We start from the raw sequence: 18,571 nt of genomic DNA on the forward strand, positions 1-18,571 counted from the left end.
CAGCTGGGCATGGTGGCGCATGCCTGTAATCCCAGCTACTCAGGAGGCTGAGGCAGGGGAATTGCCTGAACCCAGGAGGCGGAGGTTGCGGTGAGCCGAGATTGCGCCATTGCACTCTCGCCTGGGTAACAAGAGCGAAACTCCCTCTCAAAAAAAAAAAAAAACCCTTCCATGCTTCATTTTTGGATGTAGAGTCATTGCTTTAAAAGAGGAAGATAGAAGCCTCTTGATGCTTACCACAGGCTGTGTTGTTACACTGCCTGTATAAAACGAAGAGGTAGAGTAAACCTGCTCCATATACACCTCAGCTCAGGCCCTGTGTCTGGTCTGTATTGCGAATGGGAGAACATAGAGAAAATGAAAAAAACAAAACAAAACAAAACAAAAACCAGCAAGATAGGATGGGTGCGGTGGCTCATGCCTGTAATCCCAGCACCTTGGGAGGCCAAGGCAGGCAGATACTTGAGGTCAGGAGTTCAAGACTAGCCTGACCAACATGGGGAAACACTGTCTTACTAAAGATATGAAAATTAGCCTGGTGTGGTGGCAGGCCCCTGTAATCCAAACTGCTCAGGAGGCTGAGGCAGGAGAATGCTTAAACCCAGGAGGCGGAAGTTGCAGTGAGCCGAGATCATGCCATTGCAGTCCAGCCTGGGCAACAGAGTGAGACTCTGTCTCAAAAAAGAAAACAACAAAACAGCAAGGTAGACAGTAGGGCAGATTGGGAAAATGGGAATGGTGATCTTGCATATTGCTGAAGGGAGGTACCATTGGCTATGTTCCTGCCCTTTCTAGACCTGGGAATATTTATATCTGCTTTAATGTCTGGAGATGTCTCTGAACAACTGCTTATCTCAGGACCTAACAACATTGTGTAGCTGCAAGTTGTTTGTTTTTATAAATATTTTTAGTTTTGGTGGAGGTAGCAGTTTACACCTGTTACAGTGTCTAGAGATGTGTCTATTGATGCTGACAACATCATGGAATTCCTGGAATGAATAAGAGAACAGTCTGTATTGGGAGAATGTGAAGCAATCTATTTACAATAGGTTGTAATATTGTAAACAGGGCAAGCACATTTCTTGGTAAAGAACTGGGTGATACATGATTTTTTTCATTATGAATATAATAAAAGCTGTCCATCCCTGTTTACATTTATAGAGCTTTATGTTCTTCATAGCCTAACAGATTAATTTGCTCAAGCCATGTAAAGAAAAATAAAGTAAAATATTCCTTTACTTGCACTAAAAAGGGGAACTAATGTTTAATGAGTGCTTACAACATGATGTAATTTAGGAGGAAAAGAGTCATAAAAATTCTTGAATTAGTTCTGTTGTTTCATGACATTCAGAGTGGAAATAACAGAACAGGCTTAGAGAAGTATGTCAGGTTCTCCTGTGACACACAGCCTTTAAGTGGTAGAACCAAGAGTCAAACCCAGCTTCCCTGACTCCCTTTCCAGTAAACCATCCATTACTTGACACTTGATGAAAAAGAATTCCAAGAAGAAGATGTTACCTGTGGCATTGATTATAGGGATTCCTATAGGAATATCTATAGGAATTATAGGAATACTCTAAGAAATGATCAGCACTTTAATGTGGAGCAAGTTTTACATAAAGCCCCTGATTGAGTGTACCAAATTGAGTTTTAAAGGCGTTCCTATTTTGACAGTGTACCCAACTGGAAAGTTTTTAAAGTGACATACTTTTCCACTGTAGCATTACCTAACATAATAAACACTAACTAATGAATACTTCATGAGCAGAGTAACTAACTCAACATGCTTATAGCAACAGGTTATCATGCTCACTTACTACACATTTATTCATTCAACACCTCCTTATTGATAGACTTCTGTATTGGCTCTGTACTAGGTGCTGCAGAAACCACAGTGGAAAACGCAGACTTAGTAAAATCTGTACCATTTTATGGATATGTTGCAATTTTTGCTGATAAAATACACATTAAAGCAACAAAGATCAAAAGAAGCAAAGAAGGACATTACATAATGATAAAAGGATCGATGCAACAAGAAGAGCTAAAGAAACTAAATATATATGCACTCAGTACAGGAATACCCAGATATATAAGACTTATAAAGAGACTTGGACTCCCACACAATAAAAGTGGGAGACTTCAACATCAATATTAGATCAATGAGACAGAAAGTTAACATCGATATTCAGGACTTGAACTCAGATCCGGAACAAGTAGACTTAATTAACATTTATAAAACTCTCCACTTAAATATACAAAATATACACTCTTATCAGTACTACATCACACCTATTTACAGATTTAAATGAAATATTGGTTGGCTGCTTGTTAATTATTTTCTTCCCTCTTTTTTTTTATGTCTCTATTATTAAACATAATTACAGGCATATCCATTTTTAGACTGCATTCTAGCCCAGGCAATAAAGCAACACCCCTGTTCTCACTCCCTCTTCCTCTCCCTCTTTCTTCCTTTCCTTCATTCTTTTTTTTTTATTCTTTCTCTAAAAAAAAAAAAAAAAAAGTAAAGAAAAATTTTGACAAGCTTGTATATATTCAAGGTGTACAGTGTAGTAATGTTATATACATATAGATTGTGAAATAATTACCACAATCAAATTAATTAACATATCCATCACTACCTATGTTGAGCCTTAGACAGCAGGAACTTTTAAATATTATAACTGAATAAACTTTCCCTACCTTAGCATTTATCACATAGAACTTTAATTAGTTATTTTTCTATATTTCCCACTCGACTTTTTGTTCTAAGAGAGCAGACAGCCATTATGTTGAGGCTTTTCTATTTAACACCTACCACAATACTTATAAATTATCCCCTGGGTTCAAAGAAAGCATTCTGCCTATCAGCTGATACTTCATAATTTGACTATGGGCTCCTTGTTATTACAAAAGAGTACATATCCATTTCTAAGAGAAATTCTGAAACAAGACTTCCACTGTTCATAATGCATTACTCTATTAAATATAAAGATGACAGATGATTTTGGTATGTTTCTTTTCTATGAAAGCATGTTGAATCATGGCACAGATTTAAGTAGAAGAAACTAAGCAAACACATATTAACATTTTCCCATTTTCAGAGTGAGGGTTAAAGACCAAAGTGATTCGTGAGTTAAACAAACTATTGAAACACTTACACTGAAAAAAGTTCTTTCATTGTTCCAAAACATCTGTATTGTTATCTCTGAATTAGGAACTGTCACTTGAAGCAAATACAGGTTAATAATCACATCAGGATAAACAGAGTAACCATTACCTCAAGCATTTATCATTTTTTTGTGTTACAAACATTTCAAATATACTATTTTAGTTATTTAAAAATGATGGATGCCGCATTTACCCTGATGTGTTATTACACCTTATATGCCTGCTTTAAAAATCTCATGTATTCTACATGTATCCACCTACTTGGTACCCATACAAATTAAAAATTAAAGAAGATGCATGTAGGCATCTGAAGTTCAGCCTAGCAAAAAATGAAGTAGAGCCAGGAGGGAGGGGGAGCTTAGCTTCAAGTTGTTCCCTTAGCTGAAACTGGACTAAGGGAAACGAGATGGGAAAAGTTCCTCTTGGCTACAGCTTTATATACAGAGGAGAAAGCATAAAAAACCAAGTTCTTTTATTGTTCCTGTACACACACCCCACTTCCTATAGGGTGCTTAATCCATTGTGTGGTTATTGTATGTTATACTGGCAAACTCTCACACATAAGCTTCAAGAAAATCCTGGCAGCATTTAGAAGGAGATTGAGCATGACTGAAGAGAATCTACCTACATAGTTTTCCCATGAATGCAAGGCCTGCCTGGAGTTTTTGTGCAAGACTGAGTGGAAGGAATGTTTAGCATGGAGTTTATTGTCTCTCAAAAATTGCTATAATGAAAAAGGGAAAAGCTTCAGTGTGCATGTATGTTCTTCTGGAAAGGTTTTACAACAAGCTAACTAACCACCCAACAAAACAAACAAAACGAAAATATCTAGAAAGGATGCAGCAAACTACTATGGCATGTGTATACCTATGTAAAATTCCTGCATGATCTGCACATGTACCCCAGAACTTAAAGTATAATAAAAATAAATAAATAAATAGATCCTGTTCTGTGAACTCAACAAAACCGTAAAACTGAATATAATATTAATCCTAATGATTGAAAAAGAATTCATTTTTGATGGCTGCATAATATTCCATGGTGTATATGTGCCACATTTTCCCTATCCAGTCTATTGTCGATGGGCATTTGGGTTGGTTCCAGGTCTTTACTATTGTAAACAGTGCTGCAATGAACATTCGTGTGCACGTGTCCTTATAGTAGAACGATTTGTAATCCTTTGGATATATACCCAGTAATAGGATTGCTGGGTCAAATGGACTTTCTATTTCTAGGTCCTTGAGGAATCGCCACACTGTCTTCCACAATGGTTGAACTAATTTACACTCCCACCAACAGTGCAAAAGTGTTCCTATTTCTCCACATCTTCTCCAGCATATGTTGTCTCCAGATTTTTTAATGATCACCATTCTAACTGGTGTGAGATGGTACCTCGATGTTGTTTTGATTTGCATTTCTCTGATGACCAGTGATGATGAGCATTTTTTCATGAGTTTGGGTCCTTTGTAGGGACATGGATGAACCTGGAAACCATCATTCTCAGCAAACTGACAGGAGAGCAGAAGATCAAACACCGCATGTTCTCACTCATAGGCGGGTGTTGGACAATGAGAACACATGGACACAGGGAGGGAAGCACTACACACTGGGGTCAGTTGGAGGGAAATAGGGGAGGGACGGTGGGAGGTGGGGAGCTGGGGAGAGATAGCACAGGGAGAAATGCCAGATGTAGGTGATGGGGAGGAAGGCAGCAAATCACACTGCCACGTGTGTACCTATGCAACAATTCTGCATGTTCTTCACATGTACCCCAAAACCTAAAATCCAATAAAATAAATAAATGGGGGAAAAAAAAACTCTGCTAAGAATAAAAAAAAAAATTAGATAAATAAAAGAATAAAATTTGATAGATAAATGAATGAATACAAAATTTTTTCAGGACAATTCGGTCCTCTCAATCTGAAAAAAAAAAAAAGAACTCTATCATGTGTGTTATTAATATGTTTCACTATCTAAAAGAATATTCAATCATGTAGTAGGAATGTCACATTACCATAATTTTCTTATATCAAATGCATGCATTTAGCAAGTACATTATGATAGTGTCTGCTCTGAAAGAAGAAAATCCGTTTTGTACTGAGCTTCACGATGCTGAAGTGTCTAATTTACTTTAAAAATAGATCAATATTTTAGAAGCAATTTTCTATTCTTTGTTTAGCATTTTAATACATTTAAATAAACTGACCTTGTTTCCACAAAGTATAAAATAAAATAGAGTTTGGTAATTATCTTATTAATAGGATCAATGCAGACACAATGTTAAGTGGACAAAGTTGTATTTCTTTGTTTTTCTATTTATTAAATTGTGTAATTTGACAAAATTGTTAATTATCCCATTTTCACTTTATTTTGTTCTGTAATACAATAATTATTATATGACTTTTTCACATGGTTGTAAATTAAATATAATTTATTGTGCAAAAAAAAAAAAAAGAATTCATATCAATGACAATAAAATAATAAGGAAGATGACTGTAGTTAAGGAAGGTGAACTAATTATAACTTAAAAATAGGATTGTAAATAATAGACACATAAATTAAGAAAAACCAGATCTGATGTGGAATATAAATCTGAGAGAGGTAAAAATAATATGAGAACATATTATATACATATATATGGCAAAGGGCATCAATATATCCAACATTAGGAGTCAGGAAGAAGAAATAGCAAAATGAAAACAAGAGAATGATCTAAGATGTACTGGAAGAAAGGTTTTCTTATGTGAAGATAAATTTGCAAAGTTAAAGTGACTTACAGTAGTCCCAGAAAAATTAAAAAAACAAGGCTCATACATACATGTTAAAAATAATAATTATAATTAATATAATCAATTATAATAATATTATAGACAATAATTACTAATTATAAAGCATTATCATTAATGATTACATATTAATTATATAATTATAATAATTCATTATAAGTAATTAATAATGATTGTTATTATTTTATTTTTTAAAAAAACAACTTATAAGCATTCAGGAGCACTGAGCCTCCTGGTCCCTCCCTCTATATCCCAAAAAGCAGTCTTATTAAAAGGAGAAATATTAGGCCATCCTGAGTCCATTCATATCATTAAAAATAAGGAAGGAGTAAAAAAGTATTTTTATAGAGTTTTGAGAATAAAAAAGGTCTGTGGCTAGAAAGTGCTTTACCCAGCATATATATATAAACTGTCATTTATATGACATTTTATATATAAATATATATATATAATGTCAAAAAATATATATATGACATATATATATGACAGTTTCATATATAAACTGTCATTTATATATGAAAACAATAGCAATATAATCTCAAATACACAACTGCATGCTTCATATAGAAATTACTAAATGTTGCATCTTAGGCAATGGAAGGATGATTTAAAATAAGTTCTCAAGAATGGAAAAAGTTGTCAATAAAAAAGAGTATCAGTACTAGTACTAAAGTGCAAAATGTAATCTAAATTTAAATATGATTACAGCTAAAATCATGCAAATGCCATAAGTCTTGAAAAAGAGTACACTAACATAACAAAAATTACTAAAAACAAAAATAATAAAAAATCTGAGATTGTATATCTAATAAAACAATAGAAGAGAGAACAAAGATGTAAGGAAGTAACTTTGTGAATTCAGTTGGTGCAGGTCAGAGTAAAATGCACTCGTATTTTTGTTAGTAATTAGAAAATATAGTTTCAATGTTGAAAATGATAATTGTACTGGTTACTATTATTACTCATTTTAATTTAATAATACATGTAATGATTTCATTTGTTATTAATACAGTAATATTCTTTATTGTTATATGATAAAATACATACAGCTTTAAAAATTGGCTCAGAAAGACAAAAAGGAAAATCATCCCCATGACACTTTGGACACGTGATATAAATGGGCTATAAAGAGGACACTATATGAAATTTACAACAGACTTTAATAATCTGACATTGTAGTTGTATTCAAATAAAAAGAGTCTTTAACCTCAAAATTTTAATTCCCAGCGAAGTTACTAATTTCAATCTTGATCAAAGTCTCTATGGATTGCTTTAATTATATGCTCAACAGTGAAGCAATCAGGTCAGTTACAAAAAAAAACAAATGTGCTGGGAAGCTTATGGTAGTGAAGCTTATTGTAGTAAAAAATTAGAAACTGCCAAAATTCATTATTAAAGAATTAATTAAACAAAGTATGACAGGTCTATGTTACAATGCAGCCATTATAAAGAGAGATAAAGATCTATGTTTCTTGAAATGGAGAGACTCACAAAACATGTTATTTATTAGAAAATATTGAAAAATGACATATATGATGATCTTATTTATGTAAGCAACACAGGTAAACATGTATCAAATATGTTTGTAAAAATATTTATAGGCTGGGCATGGTGGATCATGCCTATAATCCCAGCACTTTGGGAGGACAAGGTAGAAAGATCACTTGGGGCCAAGAGCTCTTTGAGGTTAACAACAGCCTGGGCAACATAAGGAGATCCCATCTCCACAAAAAATAAGAAATAAAATTTAAAAGTGAAAAATTTAAAAAAAGCAGTGGAAAATCTAGGTACAGAGAATTCAGGGAATTTGTTTTATGTCATTTAGCTTTTTGTATTAACTTTCTAAAAACATGTAATTGAAAAAATAAAAATATTAACATATAAATATTACTGAGAAGCACACAAAACTAGGAACATAATGGCAGGCTAGCTAGCCTGTATGAGGGAAAAAGATTCTGCAGGGATTTTTTTACAAAGCATTTGAGGAAAAGACAAATATTTAAATTAAAAAGCACAACAAAAAACTGAAAATCACAATAAGAAGAATACAAATAATGTCTAATAGCAAGATCTAAATAAATAAATAAATGGGATATCTTGTTGGCAATACATTTTGCACCAAATAGGCACTCAATATATAAGTTAAATCAACAATGCAGAAATAAAATATCCATTGAAAATATGGTTTTTAAATAAAAATTCGAGCAGGAAATAAAGTTTTATCATTTTAATATGTCAAGAACACACAAAAACATTTACATGTTAATATTCAACACTAGCAGAGGTGAGAAAAAATTGACATTCTTATACTCTGGTGCTCTGATTATAAACTATTAAAAATACAGAGATAAATTTGCTTGTATTTATGAAAATATACTATTCTAAGAATCATTAATTTTATTTATTTGGTAAAGATGTGTGTGAAGCCACGTTCACTGATATTTAGAATAGATTAGAACTAAAGACAAAAATCACATGATTAACTCAATAGATGCAGAAAAGGCCTTTGATAAAATTCAACATCCCTTCATATTAAAAACTCTCAATAAACTAGGTATTGAAGGAAAATCTCAAAATAATAAGAGCCATATGTGCAAACCAACAGCCAATATCATACTGAATAGGAAAAAGCTGGAAACATTCCCTTTGAAAACTGGCACAAGACAAGGATACCCCTCTCACCACTCTCATTAAATATAGTATTGGAAGTTCTGGCCAGGGCAACTGAGCAAGAGAAAGAAATAAAGGGTATTCAAATAGGAAGAGAAGTCAAACTATCTTTGCAGATAATATGATTCTATATCTAGGAAACCTCATCATCTCAGCCCAAAAGTTTCTTAAGTTGATAAGCGACTTCAGCAAAGTCTCAGGATACAAAATCAATGTGGAAAAATTACTGTACTAGCATTCTTATACACCAGCAATAGGCAAGACAAAGCCATATCATGAATGAACTCCCACTCATAATTGCCTCAAAAAGAATAAATTACCTAGGAATAGAGCTAACAAGGGAAGTGAAGGGCCTCTTCAAGGAGAACTACAACCACTGTTCAAACAAATCAGAGATGACAGAAACAAATGAAAAAAAAAAATCCATGTTCATCAATAGGAAGAGCCAATATTGTCGAAATTGGCCATACTGCCCAAAGCAATTTATATATTCAATGTTATTCCCATTAAACTACCATTGACATTCTTCACAGAATTAGAAAAAAATATTTTAAAATTTATATCGAACCAAAAAAGAGCATAAATAGCAATCACAATCCTAAGCAAAAAGAACACAGCTGGAGGTATCATGCTACCTGACTTCAAACTATACTACAGGGATACAGTAACCAAAACAGCATGGTACGGGTACAAGAACAGACACATAGATCAATGGTACAGAATAGAGAACCCAGAAATAACACCACACACCTACAACCATTGGCTTTTTGACAAACTTGACCAAGTAAAGCAATGGAGAAAGGATTCCCTATTTAATAAACAGTGCTGAAAATTGGCTAGCCATATGCAGAAAATTGAAACTGAAACCCATTCTTACACCATATACAAAAATCAATGCAAAATGAATTTAAAAATTTAAAACCCAAAACTATAAACTCTAGATGAAAAGCTAGGCAATATTCAGGACACAGTCATGGGTAAAGATTTCACGATGAAGATGCCAAAAGCAATTGCACCAAAAGCAAAAACTGACAAATGGGATCTAATTAAACTAAAGAGCTTTTCTCACAGCATAAGAAAGTATCACCAGAGTGAACTCACATCCTAAAGAATGGGAGACAATTTTTGCAATCTATCCATAGGACAAAGTTCTAATATCTAGCATCTACAAGGAACTTAAACAAATGCTTAGGAACTTAAAACAAATGCTTAAGAAAAAAAAAAAAAAAACAACTCCATTAAAAAATGGGCAAAGGACATAAACAGACATTTCTCAAAAGAAGACATACATAGGGCCAACAAACATGTAAAAACAAACAAACAAAAAAACTCAACCTCATTGATTAGAGAAACACAAATCAAAACCACAATGAGATATCATCTCATACAAGTGAGAATGGAGTAAAAAAATAACAGATGCTGACGAGGTTATGGAGAAAGCGGAGTGCTTTTACCCTGATGGTAAATTAGTTCAACAATTGTAGAAGATGGTGTGGCAATTACTCAAAGACCTAGAGTCAGATATACCATTTGACCCAGCATACCCAAAGGAATATAAATTATTCTATCATAAATATACACGCATGTGTGTATGTTCATTGCAGCACTATTCACAATAGCAAAGACACAGAATCAACTAAATGCCCATCAATAATAGACTGGAAGAAAATGTAGTACATATATACCATGGATTACTATGAAGCCATAAAAAGGAACAAAATCATGTCTTTTGAAGGAACATAGATGGAGCTGGAGGTCATTGTCTTCAGCAAAGTAACACACCAACAGGAAACCAAATACCTCAGAGTTTTTAGCATAAAGGGCTGCTGAATTTTGTTGAAGGTCTTCTCAGCATCTATTGAGATAACCATGTGGTTTTTGTCTTTGGTTCTGCTTATGTGGTGGATTACGTTTATAGACTTGCATATATTGAACCAGCCTTGCATACCTGAGATGAAGCCTACTTGATCATAATGGATAAGCTTTTTGATGTGCTGTTACAACCTGTTTGCCAGTATTTTATTCAAGATTTTTGCATCTATGTTTATCATGGGTATTGGCCTGAAATTTCCTTTTCTTGTTGAGTCTATGCTGGGTTTTGGTATCAGGATGATGTTGGTCTCATAAAATAATTTGGGAAGGATTCCCTCTTTTTGGATTGTTTGGAATAGATTCAGAAGGAATGGTACCAGCTCCTCTTTGTATGTCTGGTAGAATTTGGTGGTGAACCCATCTGGACCTGGGCTTTTTTTGGTTGGTAGGCTATTAATTGCTGCCTCAACTTCAGCTCTCGTTATTAGTCTATTCAGTGTTTCAACTTCTTCCTGGTTTAGGCTTGGGAGGGTGCAAGTGTCCAGGAATTTATCCATTTCTTCCAGGTTTACTGGTTTACGTGCATAGAGTTCTTTGTAGCAATCTCTGATGGTAGTTTATTTTTCTGTGGAATCAGTGGTGATATCCCCTTTATTATTTTTGATTGCATCTATTTAATTCTTCTCTCTTTTCTTTTTTATTAATCTGGCTAGTGGTCTATTTTGTTGATCTTTTTAAAAAAACAGATCCTGGATTTATTAATTTTTTGTAGCATTTTTTGTGTCTCTATCTCCTTCAGTTCTGCTCTGATCTTAGTTATTTCTTGTCTTCTGCTAATTTTTGAGTTTTTTTTAATCTTGCTCCTCTAGCTCTTTCAATTTTGATGATCAGGTGTTGATTTTAGATTTTTCTTTGCTTCTCATGTGGGAATTTATTTCTATAAATTTCCCTCTAGAGATTGCTTTAAATGTGTCCCAGAGATTCTGGTATGTTGTGTCTGCATTCTCAGCTTCAAAGAACATCTTTATTTCTGCCTTCATTTCATTGTTTATCCAGTCAACATTCAAGAGTCAGTTGTTCAGCTTCCACGAAGTTGTGCGGTTCTGAGTTAGTTTCTTAATCCTGAGTTCCAATTTGATTGCACTGTGGTGAAAGACTGTTATGATTTCCATCCTTCTGTATTTGTTGAGGTGTGATTTACTTCCAAGGTGTGTGAGGAGGTGTGAGGAGATGCTCAGAAGTTTGAATATTCTGTGGATTTGGGGTGGAGAGTTCTGTAAATGTCTAATAGGTTTACTTGGTCCAGATCCGAGTTCAATTCCTGGATATCATTGTTAATTTTCTGTCTTGATCTAATATTGACAGTGGAGTGTTGAAGTCTCCCATTATTATTGTGTGGGAGTTGAAGTCTCTTTGCAGGTCATTAAGAACTTGCTTTATGTATCTGGGTGCTCCTGTATTGGGTGCATATACATTTAGGTTCATTACCTCTTCTTGATGCATTGATCCTTTTACCATTACGTAATGCCCTTCTTTGTCTCTTTTGATCTTGGTTGGTTTAAAGTCTATTTTATCAGAGACTAGAATTGCAACTCCTGCTTTTTTTGTTCTGAATTTGCTTGGTAAATCTTCCTCCATCCCTTTTATTTTGAGCCTATGCATGTCCCTGCATGTGAGATGGGTTTCCTGGATAGAGCACACCGATGGGTTTTGACTTTTTATCCAATTTGCCAGTCTGTGTCTTTTGATTGGGGCATTTAGTCCATTTAAGTTTAATATTGTTATGTGTGAATTTGATCCAGCCACTTTGATGCTAGCTGGTTGTTTTGCCTGTTAGTTGCCGCAGTTTCTTCATTGTGTTGATGCTTTTTACCATTTGGTATGTTTTTGGAGTGGCTGGTGCTGGTTGTTCCTTTCTATGTTTAGTGCTTTTTTCAGGAGCTCTTGTAAGGCAAGCCTAGTGGTGATGAAGTCTCTCAGCAAGTGCTTGTTCATAAAGAATTGTATTTCTCCTTCGCTTATGAAGCTTAGTTTTGTTGGATATGAAATTTTAGGTTGAAAGTTCTTTTCTTTAAGGATGTTGAATATTGGTCCCCACTCTCTTCTGGCTTGTAGGGTTTCTGCCGAGAAGATCCGCTGTGAGTCTGATGGGCTTCTGTTTGTGGGTAACCTGCCCTTTCTCTCTGGCTGCGCTTAGCATTTTTTCCTTCATTTCAACCCTGGTGAATTTGGCGATTATGTGCCTTAGGGGTTGTTCTTCTTGAGGAATATGTTTGTGGGGTTCTCCGTATTTTCTGGACTTGAATATTGGCCTGCCCTGCTAGGTTGGAGAAGTTCTCCTGGATAATATCCTTAAGAGTGTTTTCCAGCTTGGATTCATTCTGTCCATCACATTTAGGTATGCCTATAGAAAGTAGGTTAGGTCTTTTCACATAATCCCATATTTCTTGGAGGTTTTGTTCATTTATTTTTACTTTTTTTTCTAATCTTGCCTTCTCATTTTATTTGAGTTGATCTTCCATCTCTAATATCCTTTCTTCTGCTTGGTCGATTTGGCTATTGAAACTTGTGTATGCTTCATGAAGTTCTCATGTTGTGTTTTTCAGCTACATTAATTCATTTATATTCTTCTCTAAGCTGTTTATTCTCGTTAGCATTTCATCAAATCTGTTTTCAACGTTCTTAGTTTCTCTGCATTGGGTTAGAACATGATCTTTTAACTCAGAGAATTTTGTTATTACCCACTTTCTGAAGGCTGTTTCTGTCCATTCATCACTCATTCTCCAACCAGCTTTGTTCCTTTGCTGGTGAGGAGTTGTGATCCCTTGGAGGAGGAGAGGCATTCTGGTTTGGTTGTTTTCATCCTTTTTGTGCTGGTTTCTTCCCATCTTTGTAGATTTATCTACCAGTGGTCTTTGTAGTTGGTGACTTTTGGATGGGGTCTCTGAGTGGACATCCTTTTTGTTAATGATGAAGTTATTTCTGCTTTTTTGTTTTGCTTCTAACAATCAGGCCCCACTGCTGTAGGACTGCTGGAGGTCTACTCCAGATCCTGCTTGCCTGGAGATTACCTGTGGTAGCTGGAGAACAGTAAGGGTTGCTGCCAGTTTCTTCTTCTGTTATCTTTGTCCCAGAAGGATACCCGCCAGATGTCAGCCTGAGATCTCCTTTATGAGGTGTCTCTTTGGATATATGGGGGTCGGGGAGCTGCTTGAAGAGACAGTCTGTCCCTTATGGGAGCTCAAGTGCTGAGCTGTGAGCTCAGTTTTTCTGTTCTGAGCTGCTGGGCAGGTATGTTTAAGTCTGCTGCAGGGGAACTCATAACCACCTCTTTTCACAGGAGCTCTGTCCTGTGAAAGTGGGGCTTTATTTGTAGGTTCCTAATGTGGTGCTGCCTTTTTTCAGAGCTGCCCTGCCCAGTGAAGAGGTAGCCTAGTCACAGTCTGCGAGCAGAGGCATTGCTGAGCTGCCGTGGGCTCTGCCTAGCTGCTGTGTGAACTTCTTGCAATTTTATTTATAGAGGTATAGTTAGAACTGCCTTGGAAATGGTGGTCTGCCTCAGTAATAGCGGACTGCCTCCGTAGTGGCGGACTGCCTCGGTAATGGTGGACTGCCTCGGTAATTGCGGTCTGCCTCAGTAGTGGTGGACTGCCTCGGTAATGGCGGATGCCCTTCCCCCCACAGAGCTGGCCTGTCCTGGGTCCAGTCATGCTTGCTGTGAAACTCTCAATGCAGAGTGTTTCAGATCACTGGTCTTTGTGCGGGTGGGACCCACTGAGCCAGATCACCTGGCTCTGTGTTTCAGCCCCGTTTTTTTTTTTCAGTTGAATGGGTGATTCTGTCTACCAGGCATTTCTGGTGCCCAGATTTGTGTGAGTTTTTGTGCGGAGACCTACTGTGCCGGCTGTTTCCATGCTGGAGACTTGTGGTGCTTTTCCAATTGGGAATCCCCTGGTCTGTGGGCAGTAAATATTTGTTTGGAAATGTGGTGATCACTCACCCTCTGTGTTGTCACTGGGAACTGCACTCCAAAGCTGTTTCTATTCGGCCACTTTGGATTGCCTTCCTTTAGTTTTCATAAGAAACATATTTTACTTTGGTAATAAAAAGTGATACCTCTATAAATGTTATAAATGTATAATAAAACAGAATGGCAAGATAGGAAGAATTTCAATGCACATTTGTTTTTATTCTCTTAAGATTGCCTGCGGCTCTGCTAGGATGTATATGCATTATGTTTTATGCCTAAGTGGCAATGGATCTACATACAAAATGATTCTTCAAATGACTATAAAGGTCATCGTTTCCAAATGCCAGAAGGTAAAAAAGGCTTTGGAACAGTGATAGTTGACATTAATGAGCCCTAATTATGGACCAGGCAACATCCTAAGAGCTTCATATGAATTAGCTCATATCCTCTACACAGTAGATTTAAGAGGTAGATATTATTATCATCTGCATTTTTCAGATGAAGAAATATGGGCTTAAATAAATCAAGTACATTGTTTACATTCAGTAGTTAGTAAAAAGAAGAGGTTGAATTTAGAATCAAGTAGCCCAATGCTCCCATGAGGAATGTTTATGAAAATCCTTTCGCTTTTTGAAATTTAATAAATTCACTTCCTTTACTTTTGAAAATTTGAAGCTAATCATGCAGCATGTCTACAGAGAGCTGACAGAGAAGCCATGTTGTCTCTAGAGGCTACAGGAGAGAATAATCTAAACTGATGTGCTGCCTCAAATTGCTCTGACTTGGAATTCATTAAGGGAGATTCTTAAGCCAATTTGTTCAGCAACTGTGCATAAGAGACAATGTCCTGTCAAAGTGGCGTCAAATCATGCCAAGCCTCTCAATGGCTCATTCTAAGAGACACCTGTCAAAAGAATGTAATGGCAATCTGGTGTTCTCACAACCACATGCGGAAGAAAAATGTTCATCTCTTAAACACAGCTCTATATTTTTATTTAAACATTTAAGGGTGACGAATAATTTTACCTTCTAATTCAGGAAAAGGGCTGGGGATAAGAACTTCAATCCTCTGTACTTTTCCTATAAATGGGTGCTTTCTGGGGGGAAAATATCTTCCTTGATATTTTAAGTATAAATGTTAGTTTCTCAATTCAAGTATATATAACCACTTTGTTTCTTCTTTCCAATTGTTTCAGTTACCCCAATAGCAATTGTTAAGTTAACAGCAACATTAACTTAACTTTGAAGGTTAAGTTGAAGCTATATAGTTATTTTTCTTTCTTTTTTGAAATTCATGTGCCTAGGTCAATTAAAATCCCAGGAAGCCTCAAAAGAAAAAGAAACAGGTGCTAAACTATGTATTAGCTGAAAAACAAACAAACAAAAGCAGTCACTTTTTTCTTCAGAATTAATTCAGTAACTTTTACTGAGAATTACTGAATGTTATGTGTCGAGGATACAAAGATTAATAAACCAGAGACCTTGGCAGTCAGAGCTGACTGGTAAAAACACAAAAATGTAAATGAATAATTAAACACACCATCCAGACTCAAACCCTGCTGAGAATGAAGAGGATTATAAACATGCACAAACACAGTGAGAAGAAATGTGCAAGAGCCCTACGGTCAATGTGATATGAAAGAACAAAAGCGGGATCACCTAACCATTTTGGGAACATAAGAAAGGTTTCCAAAAGGGGACAAAGTTTCATCTAATCTGTGGCAATTAGATGAAAAGAGAAAGAAGAAGAAAAAGGAAGAAGAGGAGAAAGGGGAGGAGGAATAAAAGGAGGAAAGAGAGGAAGGGGAGGAAGAGGGAAAGGCACAAAGCATTAAATTAAATTGCTTATGTTTCCACAAATATGGCTTGCCATGTGGTTTGCTTAGGGACTGTAAAATTGAATATCTGTTTTATTTAACTTCTAATTAGTTTTCAGTGCCTATGCAACTTTCCCTTTTTGGTTCTTCTAATTCCCATGACTGAGTTTTAAGCACTATTACACCTACTTATAGCAATTAAGTGCTATAAGGGATGAGGGACCAGAGAATCAGTACTTCTACAAATCTCTGTAGGACATGATCCTGGGTGGAGAACTGCTGGCCCAGAGTGACTGAGGCAAGCAGAAGCAGCTGTGATCATACCATGAGACCATCCAATACTATGTATTTTTTTTAAAAAGAATGTTTAACATGAGATCTTTCTACTTAACACATTTTTAAATGCACAATACAGTATTGTTAACCATAAGAACAAGTTTGTAAGATTTTTAGAATGTATTCATTTTATTCATTGAGGTTGTAAATCAGATATCTAGAATGTATTCAATTTATTCATCATAACTGAAACTTGATATTCATCCAGTAGTGTTTGATAAAGATGTGACTAAGAGAATAAGAGAACTTAGCTCTAATGCATCTGTTAGCAATACACATGACGTTTCTGAAATCTAAAAATTGAAAAAAAGAAAATTTGGGGTTTTATTTGTGATGGTGCTGCCAGTGAATTCATTTTGGGAACTGACCAGAACCCTATAATAATGTCAGTAGGATTTCATTTCTTGCTTTATTAGCAGAACTTGATTTGGCATTTTTTATAAAATTGCCATTTGAGGGCAAGATAAGGGTAACATCTATGGAACATCACATGGTCATATGTCCTACCTTAGATAAAGGTGGAAAGGCAGCTTGAAATATCAGACCTCAGGGTCCACTACCACCCAGGTTCAACTCTGGGGAGGAATCATCAAGATGGGTATCCAATGGAAGTATGTATCTGGTCTCTTTCACTGGCCGTTGTACAGCACACTTATATTTTTTTCAGGAACACTTTCCTGCCAATATTACCATGTATGTTCTTGAAGATTAGGCACTAAGTGCATGGAAAAATGAGTTACAAAGGCTCAAGGAAGCCCTAAGAAATGCTATTAGAAAAAGGATAAATACTGATTTTCTAGGTTTCCAGTTATTTCATTTTAACCATATTACTATAGATATGTTACTTGTTATATTCATACACTGTAATAAAGCAAGCCAACAACCACCAAAAACTTTTTGTCGAAATATTCTTCTCTAAAATCCCCAAATTCCCAAGAGATATTAAGAGATCAATTGAGAAATAATCTTGAAGTTAAAAGCCAAAGATCAATGCTCCCCACATGCCACAGACTTTGAAGGTATCTTGATAGTTAGCTTCTAGATGGGGCCAGATGGAAGAAACAGACCTCTGGTTAATTCTTACAATTCCTTCCTGGAGAAGCAGCTGTAGGAATACAAAAAGTAAGCAGAGGAGACCATGGCAAATGCCACACACCGCCTTTAATTTGCAAAGATAGAGCACGTGGTGGTCTCCCCACGAAAGCCCTTTATCTGTGAGAAATCAATAGTGCCAGGAATTAGTTGCACCCAAACCAACAGCACCATGAAAATCAGACAGAGGCAGGAGGTGGCATGCTGCATTCTGAGGATTGAAGGACAGCATATGGTTTTTCTGTAGAGCACTTAGGCTTTTGCATTCAAATCCTTTAGAAAGACATATATACATCTTTTGATATCTGTTACTGCAGATATCTGTTTCTGCATATTTATCTAGAGAAATGGTTCTGGGTATTCACAAAGATTTAGCTACATTTCACTGTTATTTATAGTAGCATAGAATTATAAACAATTAATATAACCATAATAAAATATTTTTAAAATGTCATAACTATAAATGAATATTATTCTATTTTTAAATATTACATTTGAAAGCATTAGTTAATTGCATTGAAAAGCGGTCCCAATTAATTGTCCTTAAGTGACATAGCAGGTCTTATTAAAACACCACTTGTGTAAAATAATATAAAGTGCACATACACTCTATTTCTAAAAATCCTTAACTCAAATGCATGTTTTGCCCAAATTTCTGAAATCAGGTGTGTCTTATAACTTTTGTCAAAAGATTTTTGGCAGCCACCAAACCAGGGAGTGAGTTGAGACATGGTTATGATTACTTGCCCATGTGAGAACATCCTAGTACACAGGGGAGCTTGTTGACCGATTATCAGGTTATGCTCACTGCTACCATCTCAGGCATTAATATTTAAATGTGCATTTTAATTATTGCCAAACTATTTTCCAAAAGATTATGCTGGAATAAAACATTGACATTAAAAGTTATAGTTTATACT

At 35.5% G+C, this 18,571-nt stretch overlaps 1 non-coding gene across 1 annotated transcript; it reads left to right on the plus strand.

The window, feature by feature from the left end:
• The first annotated feature begins 220 nt into the window (after positions 1–220).
• LOC116566192 lies at positions 221–352 on the plus strand. The gene has a single exon (XR_004275789.1). It is a non-coding gene; the product is annotated as a small nucleolar RNA SNORA51 (small nucleolar RNA).
• The last annotated feature ends 18,219 nt before the right edge of the window (positions 353–18,571 follow it).

The sequence above is a fragment of the Sapajus apella genome, unplaced genomic scaffold (assembly GCF_009761245.1).
Source record: "Sapajus apella isolate SASKATOON/1434 unplaced genomic scaffold, GSC_monkey_1.0 scaffold42, whole genome shotgun sequence".
NCBI classification, from domain to species: Eukaryota; Metazoa; Chordata; class Mammalia; order Primates; family Cebidae; genus Sapajus; species Sapajus apella.